A 12,869-nucleotide genomic window follows, 5' to 3' on the forward strand; every position below is an offset into this window, starting at 1 on the left:
TTGAAACTCCAATACTCTGGTTACCTAATGTGAAGAACTGACTCATTGGAAAGGACCCTGATGCTGGGAAAGACTGAAGGCAGGAGGAGAAGAGGACGACAGAGGATGAGACAGTTGGATGGCATCACTGACTTGATGGACATGAGCTTGAGCAAGCTCCAGGAGTTGGTGATGGACAGGGAAGCCTGGCGTGCTGCAGTCCATGGGGTCGCAAAGAGTCAGACATGACTGAGCAAACTGAACTGAACTGACAGTATACCCTATTATATATATATGAAAAGATGCATTTTGAGGAACTGGCTTATTCAATTATGTGAGCTGATAAGTTAAAAATCTCTAATATAGGGACTTCCCTGGTGACCAATGGTGAAGCCTTCACCTTCCAATGCATGGGGCATGGGTTCCATTTCTGGTCAGGGAGTTCAGATCTCACAGGCCTCACAGACAAAAATCCAAAACATAAAATAGAAGTAATACAGTAATACATTCAATAAAGACTTTAAAAATGGTCTACATAAAAAAAATGTTTAAAAAATAAAATAAATAAACAAAATCCCTAATATAATACCATTAGTCCACCGCGCTTCAGTTTTAATAAAAACTGAACCAGCAAACCAGCAAGCTAGAAATGCAGACAAGAGGTGATGTTATAGTCTTGAGTTCCAAATCTATACAGCAGGCAAGTGGGCTGGAAATTTCAGCAAGATTTCTATGTTCCAGTCTTAAGGCAGAATTCCTTCTTTTCCTGAAACATCAGTTTCTGCTTTTTAAGGTCTTCAACTGATTGGATGAATCAAAAGCACATTACAAGGTTAATATTTTTTACTGAAAGTCAGCTGGAATTTTGGATGCTAATCACATCCACCAAGTACCTTCACAACAGTATCCAAAATAGCATTTGACCAAACAACTGGACACCATACGCCAACTAAGCTGACACATAAAATTTCATGATCACCAAGTCCTACTGATGTCTCAAAATGTGGACATTCTAGAATTTAATTATTTACACATCATTTTACCAAATTAATAAATATATAATTTTTCTTGTTTTAAAATAAATTCAAGAAATGTCAAAACAATTGTTTAATAGTCCTTTTAGGAGTACATGAGAAAATTATGTCACAAGTAAGCTTTAGTGTAGTTTAATAAAAAAAAAAAGCTCTAAAATATTTTTTATTGCAGGGTTCTTCATTATACATACAGGAATAAATCTGTAGTATGCTTTTGAAAGCATTCTAAGGTCAGATATCCAAAGCCATATCACGACAGAAGTACCTGACATGAACTGAAGCAACACAGGCAAAATCAACATATACATAATATCTACTACACCAGAAACTGGAGGGGTCTTTTCCCCTTTCACATGAAAGAGAAATCCAATATTTTTTCAGGAGTTTACATTCTCTGGGGTTGCTTTGATTTCAGAAAGATCAAGAAAAAAAGTCAAAGTACTTTACTATTGCCAAAAATTCAATAATAAGTAGAGAAAATGTGGAACTTATTTATTCTATGACACCACAGATTCAACATCCTACTGTTCTAAAAGCCCCTTCCATTTTTGTTAGCGAACACTGTCACATACCTGCTATGTCCTAAGCCCTCCCTCATGTGCTGGCAATACAGAGATTCCCAGCATCGTAGCAGGGAATTGCTTCTGTTTATAAAAGAACTGTGAAGCAGAGAGATAACATTTTTTTCTCTGCATAAAGGCATAAACATTGCCTAAATGGCTACCACCACCTGCCAGATAGGTGAATCCGCCAAGCTGAGACAATGTTTGTGTGTTCAGGAATATCCCTCTTTGAAGTATGCCTGCCTCCTGACTTACCATGCACATTCCCAAATCCATTGTTTTTCTCTCTCCTTGTCCCTTAGAGTTTCTCCAAAACCTAGCACAGATTATCATTTACTTTTGTTCATCTGTTTCTTGTTTACCATGGCATCCCCTTCTTCTGGCACAGGGCCTAGAAAAGGGCAAGAGATTCAGTTGTGTGTTGAGTGAATGAATGAATGGCATTTCACAATTACATATACTCTAAAGCCTGACCTGAGTCAAGGGTATGAATAAAACTATCCTGCACCCTGACCAGAGAGACATCCCCAGCCATGGGCTGTCTGTTTCACTAGCCCCATCTTTGAAACATGCCATGCCAAGAATAGTGGGGAACCTTTCTTAACCTGAGAGAATTAAGCTTTATTGCCCTATGGCATCCATTGTATGTCATAAATTAATGTCTTTCTCATGCACCTAGAGTGTTCTCTGTTATCCTCAGGAAATCTGAGAAAATCATCGCTCAATTCCTTTTCTGTGTTCAGCTGAGGATGGCTGACTGGAGGTAACCTCCCCCGTGGCTCGGTGGCAAGGCTTCCAGAATGTATAAGTGCAATTACACTGACAAACTATGGATAACTAGTCTTCACTGTTGGCTATTTCCCTACATTTCCCTCCATCCTATTTAACCCTGATTATTTTACTTCTGCAGTGGCGGCAGGAACATTCAACTCCGTCATTTTAATGGATCACTAGGAGGTAACACCTCTTCTCTCTTAAGTCAAAGACTGCTTTGTGAACTATTCTACTGCATCATTATGGGGCCTTGGGCAGGAATTCCATGCTTCCAGTCCCTTCTTAGAGTAGCCATGTTCTTCATGCAGTTTCTGATATTTCTGAGTTAATCACAGAGGACAGTCAACGTCAAGAATTTTAGAAAATGAGAGAGGTGGGGTGAGCCTAGAACCCCTCTATCAAGTCTGCCGCATTGTATGCAGCCATCGGACTTAATTCAGGTTCAGCCAGAACACCGGGTGGAGGAGAAAGTGGGCGGTACCGAGTGTTCCCCAGGCAAGGGCCGCCTGCTGGCCAGCTGAGTCACCATCTTATTTTCCTTTCATCATTCTCCTAAGAAAAACAGAACTCCCTCTCCCTATGTTATGCTGCTCTCAGTAGGAGCCCAAATCTCCAAGCAGCTGGGACAAGAAGGTGAGAACAAAGATGCTTGATCACTTCAAGGAAGCCTTGAAATAAGCAGAAAAGAGCCCACTTCCTCTGCTTCCATTAAATAAAAAATGGCTCAGCAGTTTGCTTATCAAAATACAACTTGGCTATTTTCTCTGCTATTTTACCATTTTCGTCTTTAAACCATTCTTTTAAGACAGAAGTGACAGGAACAGTGCAACCTATGTGTCTCTCCAGGAACAATAAGTGGAGAATTATTATAGATACAGGAGAGGTACGCTTTTCATGTATCCCCAGTGGTGTTACTGAATTTCTAACGTTTAGATCCTTGTTTAAAATCCCAAGTAGTAGACATAAATAACACTCTAGAATGGTCTTCTAATGCCATGCCAAATACTTGTGGCACTACATGATGCTGATACATAAAACAATCATTTGTTTAGAGTTTTCTTTCTGTGTCAGAGATGTTTACCATTGCTTAATGAGTTTAAAAATAGAAGAACAGTCCTACATAGATTGCTCTGTTCCTCTCAAAAACCTAGTCTGCTGTGGGTATGTGGACCAGACCAAGTAGGTCCCCCTTTGGCATGGGTAATGGGGGAAAATGAAATCACGTATGCTTCCACACTACTTAATGATTTTTTTTTTTTTACTTAATGATTTTTCTCTTCAGAGGAACTATTAGAAAAATAATGTATTTGATCATCTAAACAATACTTATTAAACATAATGTATAATATATATTATAATAGCAATAAAAGCAAAGACTATGGGTGAGCAGGCACTATTCTAAGTATTTGTCACGTATCAATTTATTTAACACTCACAAGACCCCCACTCCATGCCACAGAAGCTAATATTAATGTCACTTTACATATTAGGACACTAAGGCACTGAGCAGCAAAGCAGCTTATCTAAGGTCACGTGACAAGTAGGTACCGTCATCCCTCGGTATCCATCAGGGATTAGTTCCAGGGCCCTCATGGATACCCAGATCCACAGATGCTCAAGTTTCTGATATAAGATGGCAAAGCACAGTCCATTCTTCCTCCTTATCTGCAGAACCAGTGGATAAGGACATTCTGCAGATAAGAACGACCGACCGTGTTTTGAAACGATATTGAAACAAGGATAGGTGAAGAATAGCACCTCGTGCCACTAAATTTTCTTTCTTTCAGCACCTAATTAAACCTTGGCTTAGGGAAATTTTCTCAAAAAAAAGAAAAAAAGTCCATACCTGAGGCCAGGGCTTCCCTCTGATTTGCAGTTTGTGTGTTATGACAGATTGCATCCGCCTGCTGGCAAAGTTCAACTGAGGCTATGAGTGAAAGTTGTTCAGTCGTGTCTTTGAGACCCCATGGACTATAGCCCCTCAGGTTCTTCTGTCCACGGGATTCTCCAGGCAAGAATAATGGAGTGGGTTGCCATTCCCTTCTCCAGGGGATCTTGCTGACCCAGGGAGCGAACCTGGGTCTCTTGCATTGCAGACTGATTGTTTACCATCTGAGCCACCAGGGAAACCCTCAGCTGAAGCTAGTTCTCCCTGAATATTCACGCTATGGGTAAAGAAAACGGCTATCTTTGCCTATGGGTTGTGCTACCTTTGGTGGTTCTATATTCTTTCTTCATAAGAAACAGAAAAATTGAGACTTTTGAAATCCCCAAGAGTTTCCCCCAAACAGTTATTCTAGCCATTACCGTGTCTCAACCCAAAAACTTATTGAGGAACCAAACTGCTGGTTCATTCAAACAGTCCTCTTCCCAGTGCCCAGGAGTTGCCTGCTATACCACATGACTTCTCTGGCTTAGCTGTGCTCAGCAAAAATGGTTCCTTACTGGGGCCTTGCTTCTGGAACATTTAAAAGCACAATTTAGAAAGAGCAGTAGCTTTAAATACAGTTACATACCGCTTCCTTCACTAGGTGCAAAGGTCTTATGAATTTTAAGTGAGTCTTTTACCTAAACCAGTTATACGGATCACATTTAAAATCCTAGCTAAAATTCTAGCTAACAAATGGCCTCAGATTCCAATATGTACAACAAAGAAAATTTATAGCACTTTAGCTTGTATTTTAGTTCCCACTTTCCTCCCCAAATACTGAGGCTAATTCAATGAAGCATTCTAGATACCCAAGTTTTTAAAACAATGGCCCATTTAGAATTGGAAACAAAGCAACACACCCTTTCTCTCCCTTCCCCCATGCCCATCTGCCCCTTTACCCTAGAGATGGAAGCCTGTCACAGATGATGTCCTGTGGTTTATGGAAGTGAAAGGATCAGAGAAGTCTCAGACTACTCCTAAGTATATGACTTGTTGGAGAGACCCACAGGTATTTGTCTAGCAGGACACATTAAGAAGTTTCACAACACAATAAACCTCAAAATCAATAATAGTTAGCTTTGGATACTCACTGTATGCCAGGCACCTTTCTAAATGCCTTACATGTTTTAACACATTTAGTCTTCACCGGGAATGAGATAAGTACTCTTCTTATCATTCACATTTTACAGAGAAGATCATTGACGAAGGTAGAGGATAAGTAACTTGCCAAGGTCACATAGCTTCTTAGCCGGGGAGCCAAACATCCGGACCCAGGAACTCCAGCTCTGGCTTCCCAAGTAGCACTAGTGATAAAGATGCAGGAGACGTAAAAGATGCAGGTTCAATCCCTGGGTTGGGAAGATCCTCTTGAGGAGGGCATGGAAACCCACTCCAGTATTCTCACCTGGAGAACACCATGGACGGAGGAGCCTAGTGGGTTACTCTTTACAGGGTCGCAAAGAGTCAGACACGACTGAAGCAACTTAGCACAGCCACTATATCTCAGCCTCCTCTCAGAGTGGAAGTTTTGTGCTGAATGCCATCCTCTTCCAGGCCTCAGAGACAAGAAAGAAACAGTCAGCTACTTGCTTGCCTGAGGGGCTGTGGGAAGGGTAGATTTCAGAAAGCTCAGTTCTGGGGGCTTTTGTTTGGTTTTGTTTTGGGAGAGGACCGTTGTTACTATTACTGAAAAAAATTAGCATAATATTTGTCTAGCAGAGAACCTTTGGACACATTTATCTGACTTTTCAGGGTAGAAATAAATAAGAGTTGGGGCCTGCATTTGCACTTATAGTTCTGACACTTTAAGAATTCAATGAATACCAAAAGCATCAACACAAGTCACAAATGATACAGGCAAAGCAGTGTACCTGGAAGGTGGGTGATTTCTAAGCCTGTTTTATCCCACTACATCCAACCAATATGGATTTGTTGATAGAAACATGTCAGTTTCAACCTTTTCAGTATTCCTGACATTTACTTAGACTGGAGGAATGGAGAAGAAATATCACTGTAATCTACAAAAACAATCAAATCATTGCAGTACCATCTCCACTGCAAAGTTTCAAGCAGGTAAATTTCATTCCTCCTTGGGAATCCAGCACAATTCTGAAACTTTCAGAGCCTAATATATAAATCAGAGTATAATGAGAGCTGGTGTCTATTTATCTTGCTCACAAAAGGGTTGCAGGTGCCTAGCAGATAGATAGTAGGCACTGAATATACTGACTGAACACGGATGAATGAATGAGTTGGGACAAGAGAGCCCTGTGAGTCTGGTTCCATTCCTGCTTTGAGAGAACCAGGTAAGACTCCTATTCCAATTTATTCTAGAACTGCAGCAGGATATGCAACCTGAAACATAGCAGGCAAGGAAAATCTTTGCTCAAACATATACCTCTAAGACTATTTCAGTAGCCACAAGGCTTGTTGACTATAGACCAGCATTTGACCAGAGGTTAAAAGTAAAGGCCTCTGCCCACCCGCAACATTTACCGCAAACCTACTTGCAAAGTAATTTAGTGTAATTGGTCTTGAGGATCAGGCTTAAATTCAAATCTAAACACCATTGTTTGAGCTAAATTTTGAAACTCTCTTAACTTGTTCTCTCATTTTTAAAAATCAGGATAATAATTCATACCAGTAGAACTATACAAAAAAGACCTTAATGACCCAGATAACCACAATGGTGTGATCACTCACCCAGACCCAGACGCCCTGGAGTGTGAAGTCAAGTGGACCTTAGGAAGTATCACTACAAACAAAGCTAGTGGAGGTGATGGAATTCCCGCTGAGCTATTTCAAATCGTAAAAGATGATGTTGTGAAAGTGTTTCACTCAATATGCCAGCAATTTGAAAACTCAACAGTGCCCACAGGACTGGAAAAGGTCAGCTTTAATTCTAATCCCAAAGAAGGGAAATGCCAAAGAATGCTTAAAATATTGCACAATTGCACTCACTTCACATGCTAGCAAAGTAATGCTCAATATCTTTCAAGCTAGGCTTCAACAGTATGTGAACCAAAAACTTCCAGGTGTACAAACTGGATTTAGAAAAGGCAGAGGAATCAGAGATCAAATTGCCAACATCCGTTGGATCATAGAAAAAGCTAGAGATTTCCAGAAAAACATCTACTTCTGCTTCACTATGCACAGCCTTTGACTGTGTAGATCACAAAAAACTGTAGAAAATACTTAAAGAGATGGGAATACCAGACCACTTTACCTGCCTTTTGAGAAACCTGTATGCAGGTCAAGAAGCAACAGTTAGAACCAGACATGGAGCAATAAACTGAAGTTCAAAATTGAGGGAGTACTTCAAGGCTGTGTATTATCACCCTGCTTATTTAACTCATATGCAGAGTACATCATGTGAAATGCCAGCTGGATGAAGCACAAGCTGGAATCAAGATTGCCGGGAGAAATATCAACCACCTCAGATATGCAGATGACATCACCCTTATGGCAGAAAGAGAAGAGGATTAAAGAGCCTCTTGATGAAGGTGAAAGAGGAGAGTGAAAAAGTTGGCTTAAAACTCAACATTCAAAAAACTAAGATCATTGGCATCTAGTCCCATCACTTCATGGCAAAGAGATGGGGAAACAATGGAAACAGTGACAGACTTTATTTCCTTGGGCTCCAAAATCACTGTGGACAGTGACTGCAGCCGTGAAATTATAAGATGCTTACACCTTGGAAGAAAAACAGTGACAAAACTAGACAGTGTATTCAAAAACAGAGACACTACTTTGCCTACAAAGGTACGTACAGTGAAAGTTGTGGTTTTTCCAGTAGTCATGTATGGACGTGAGAGCTGGACAAGAAAAAAGGTTGAGTGCCGAAGAATTGATGCCTTTGAACTGTGTTGCTGGAAAAGACTCTTGAGAGTCCCTTGGACTGAAAAGAGATCAAACCAGTCAATACTAAAGGAAATCAATCCTGAATATTCATTGGAGGGACTAATGCTGAAGCTCCAATACTTTGGCCACCTGATGCAAAGAACTGACTCATTAGAAAAGACCCTGATGCTGGGAAAGATTGAAGACAGGAGGAGAAGGGGATGACAGAGAATGAGATGGTTGGATGGCATCACCAACCAAAAGACATGAATTTGAGCAAACTCCAGGAGATGGTGAAAGACAGGGAAGCCTGGTGTGCTGCAGTCCATGGGGTCACAAAGAGTTAAGCAACTGAATATCATCAACAACAATTCATACCAGAGTTGTTGTAAGAATTAGAAAACATTTTTGACCAAACAAATATCTTTTTAAAATCCTCACTTTTATCACCAAGAGCTCAAGGATTAGGTAACTGCCAATTTGTCTTTCAAATAGTTTGCATATGTCCCCCACATGTCACTGAATCTCTCAGAAGAATTGTGATATCTTCCAGCAATGCGCCAAGGGAACCTTGGCCAGAGCAGGGCTCATCACCCAAGTATTGGGACGTCAGTTGTGTTATGCTCATAATGAGACTACATTTCACTAAATGAAAGGATTTATGTCGTTTCCAGAAATACTTAGCTTGCTTCTAGGCTGGGGTCCTCTTTGATGTCACTCTCAGACCTCCTCCCCAAATAACCTTAAAGAAAGAACCTTTGACTATCTCATATTCTGAAGATTCTAATCTAACATCTGTTTTGATAATATATGGAGCAGCCTCTTAGATTACCCTGGTCCCCATCAGGAATTTTATTTCCTGTACTGAGAATATGACTTATGCACAGAAAATATTTGTGCTTATTTGATGATATGGACCATAAGATATAAAATAAAAAACATGTCTTTCCTATCAAACCATTTAATAAGCATACAATGATGATTGATATCACTAGCAATCCTAAAAGAAGCAGACTCTTGGATTCAAGTTTTAAAACTCATATAATATACCAGAAGCTAGTATATTTAACTACCATCACTCACTGAGTTTCCCCTGTGTCAAACTCTCTGCTAAGCATATTTATGCCCATATTCTCTCATTTAATCATCACACCTATTCTTTGATGCTGGTAAAAACAAATCCTATTTTCCAACTTGGAAAACTGCAGGGTAAAGCTAACTTGTCCAAGGTTCCTTAATGAAGAAGCGGTGAGTTCAGAACTTAAACCCTGAAATCTAGATTTGAAGTCTAAGATTTCTCATGCTACCATTTCGGGTTTCCTACTAAAGAATTCAGCAGATGGTAAAATCTTTACTCTTATAACTTGAGTAAGTAGGGGTGTAGGATCTCATTTTCTGACTAATATACAGCAACGGACATTATCATACAGGAGGATAACTTCATGATCTATTTATAACACAAAATGAAGATGCATCCCAAATAGTCCGTCAAATGAGGAAAAAGCTAGATCTTAATCTCTCTAGAGATCAACTGGTTCCAACAGAACTCTAGACTTCTGGAGTCTCCACTTATAATGATTTTTTGTGTGTTTGTATCATGGTCCAGTTTTACATCAACTGCTTACACATAGTAAGTTTTCCTTGCTCACCAATTTCTCCCAGCTCTTGACTTTTCCTCCAAAGCCTTTTCTGTTTACAGGCATACCTTATTTTATTGCGTTTCACTTTACTGTACCTCACAGATATTGCATTTTTTACACAGTGAAGTTTTGTAGCAGTCCTGCATTGAGCAAGTCCATCAGCTCCATTTTTTCAACATCACCTGCTCACATTTTAGTAATTCTCACAATATTTCAAAACATCCACTAGCAAAAAGATGATGATTCACTGAAGACTCAGATAATAGGTAGCAGTTTTTAGCAATAAAGGATTTTTAATTAAGGTAGATAATTTTTTTTTTAGACACAATGCTATTTCACAGGTAATAGACTGCAGAAAGTGAAGAGGAACTAAAAAGCCTCTTGATGAAAGTCAAAGTGGAGAGTGAAAAAGTTGGCTTAAAGCTCAACATTCAGAAAATGAAGATCATGGCATCTGGTCCCATCAATTCTTGGGAAATAGATGGGGAAACAGTGGAAACAGTGTCAGACTTTATTTTGGGGGGCTCCAAAATCACTGCAGATGTTGACTGCAGCCATGAAATTAAAAGACACTTACTCCTTGGAAGGAAAGTTATGACCAACCTAGATGGCATATTCAAAAGCAGAGACATTACTTTGCCAACAAAGGTCCATCTAGTCAAGGCTATGGTTTTTCCTGTGGTCATGTACGGATGTGAGAGTTGGACTGTGAAGAAGGCTGAGTGCTGAAGAATTGATGCTTTTGAACTGTGGTGTTGGAGAAGACTCTTGAGAGTCCCTTGGACTGCAAGGAGATCCAACCAGTCCCTTCTAAAGGAGATCAGCCCTGGGATTTCTTTGGAAGGAATGATGCTAAAGCTGAAACTCCAGTACTTTGGCGACCTCATGCGAAGAGTTGACTCATTGGAAAAGACTCTGATGCTGGGAGGGATTGGGGGCAGGAGGAGAAGGGGATGACAGAGGATGAGATGGCTGGATGGCATCACTGACTCGATGGATGTGAGTCTGAGTGAACTCCGGGAGCTGGTGTTGGACAGGGAGGCCTGGCGTGCTGCGATTCATGGGGTCGCAAAGAGTCGGACATGACCGAGCAACTGAACTGAACTGAGACTACAGTATGGCTTCCCAGGTGGTGCTAGTGGTAAAGAACCCTTCTGCTAATGAAGGAGTCTTAAGAGACTCAGGTTCAATCCCTGGGTTGAGAAGATCCCCTGGAGGAGAAAATGGCAACCCACTCCAGTATTCTTGCCTGGAGAATTCCATGGACAGAGAAGCCTGGTGGACTATAGTCCATGGGGTCACAAAGAGTTGGACATGACTGAAGCGACTTAGCATGCATGTAAACTACAGTATCGTGTGAACATAATTTTATATGCACTGGGAAACCAAAAAATTCATGTGACTTGCTTTATTGCAATGTTTACTTTATTGTGGTGGACTGAAACCAAACCTGCAGTATTTCTGGGATCTGCCTGTATTTTCATAAATAGGTTTCATAATCAGAAACACAAAGAGAATCATGGCAATGCTGATTCCACCCTCCAGGGCTAGTTCCTGAAGGCCCTCTTCAGACCTTTCGCTTGCTTTGCAGACAAGAGTGGAAATAATTGGGCTGAACTAGGTCTATTTTTATGAAATTATTCTGAAGAACACTCATTAAGTTGGGAAGATTCTACCTTACCCATCTCCATGGGTATGCTAAATGAGGACAGCGGTTTGTGAAAAAGCAGTCATGAGCTTTTAAAATCACCACCTTTCATACAATCGTTGATTTCTTACATGTTTCAGTGGGCCTGGCCTCAAAGCCCGAACTTAAAAGAAAAGCAGCCGTTGATAGGTCACCTTTAATAACAGTTCTCTACAGTGTCAGAAGTATAGGACATGCTCAAAAAAATCCTTATAAACATATAAATTCACATCATAAAAGCAATGTCAATTATTAAACTATGGGGCTATCTGTCCACTGGGGGGACATTTGTCTTTATGATGAGTCATTAAAATGCAGTCCAGATTGTGAGATGGACTCATGCAACATATGATTCTGCACCAGGGCTCTTTTGTATCCTGAGATTTGCAGTCACCTCAGCGGCTTTCACAGATGCAACTGGTTTAGGGCAACTAGAAGGGTTTCCACACCAAAGAGGTTAGCTCAAATCCCAGACCTGCTGGTAGACTTCACTTCATTTCAATATATTTCCTCATCTCCAAAATGTGTGGGTTGGACAAAATGATTCCCAAGGTCCTCCAGAAGCCTCAAGCTCTAAGGCTTCTTCTTCTACCCCACCCCACTCCCCATCCCACACATACATCACTTCTTCCCTTCCCATTGCAAGCACTGCTGGAAATGGGGGTAACTACTCAGATTGGTCTGAGGATCAGACTCGACGATATTGATGGGGCCACATTCCCTGCTGAGCAGGGGCTCCAAGCAGTGAACGCACACTTGGGAGGGGAATGAACCTGGCAGCAGCTCTCCTTCCCTGCTCTCAGCCACGCAGCTAAAGCGGAAAGCTGGCCCAATGGTTGTTTTCTGCACTTCTCCGTGCTCTCTTCTTGCCTATGCACAGCAGAGCCCAAGTCCCTGTGCAGCCTAGGTTATTTTAGGCATTGGATTGTAAAACACTTGCGTTTTGCCTTGCAGTCTCTCCCTCCCCTCCCTCTCTCTGTAGTTCTAGTCCCCTAACTGCTGGTAGATATGATAGATTGGGTATAACCATCTGGGGGAAAGTGAAACATTAGGCTGATACAGTCCTATTAGCTTTCCCAGAGTTCTACAAACTGAGACCTCAAGCCCAAACCCACTTTCAAACATGTAGCTCTGTCAACTTACTTTCTGCATGTTCCACATGGATGTACCTTCCCAGAGAACCATCCAGGGAGGAGAGGAGTTGGGCTGAAGTAAGAGGCAGGAACTCTCATTTCCTTGGCTCTGACATTCTAGTTTTACCAATGATGCCATATCGACAAGACTGCTGGGAGGATACCTGTTGATTACAGAAACAAATATAGACAAGTATTTTATCAGAAGTTAGCTTATACCCTAATTAATATACAGTTTGCATAAAATAGAAGCTATTCATCTGACAAAATTCTTTTGTCTGAACTAGTT

The 12,869-nt window shown here is 40.8% G+C and overlaps 1 long non-coding RNA gene across 1 annotated transcript in view; it reads right to left on the reverse strand.

The window, feature by feature from the left end:
* Window positions 1–506: 506 nt before the first annotated feature.
* The window catches only part of LOC123331419, a 54,359-nt gene continuing 41,996 nt past the window's right edge, over window positions 507–12,869 (reverse strand). The window contains exons 3-7 of the long non-coding RNA XR_006640535.1: window positions 12,591–12,744; window positions 5,686–5,836; window positions 5,372–5,584; window positions 1,832–1,967; window positions 507–780 (exon numbers count right to left, since the gene is read on the reverse strand). This is a non-coding gene — a long non-coding RNA (uncharacterized LOC123331419). The remainder of the gene's footprint in view (window positions 781–1,831; window positions 1,968–5,371; window positions 5,585–5,685; window positions 5,837–12,590; window positions 12,745–12,869) is intronic.

This window comes from Bubalus bubalis, chromosome 23, assembly GCF_019923935.1.
Source record: "Bubalus bubalis isolate 160015118507 breed Murrah chromosome 23, NDDB_SH_1, whole genome shotgun sequence".
In the NCBI taxonomy this organism is placed as follows: Eukaryota; Metazoa; Chordata; class Mammalia; order Artiodactyla; family Bovidae; genus Bubalus; species Bubalus bubalis.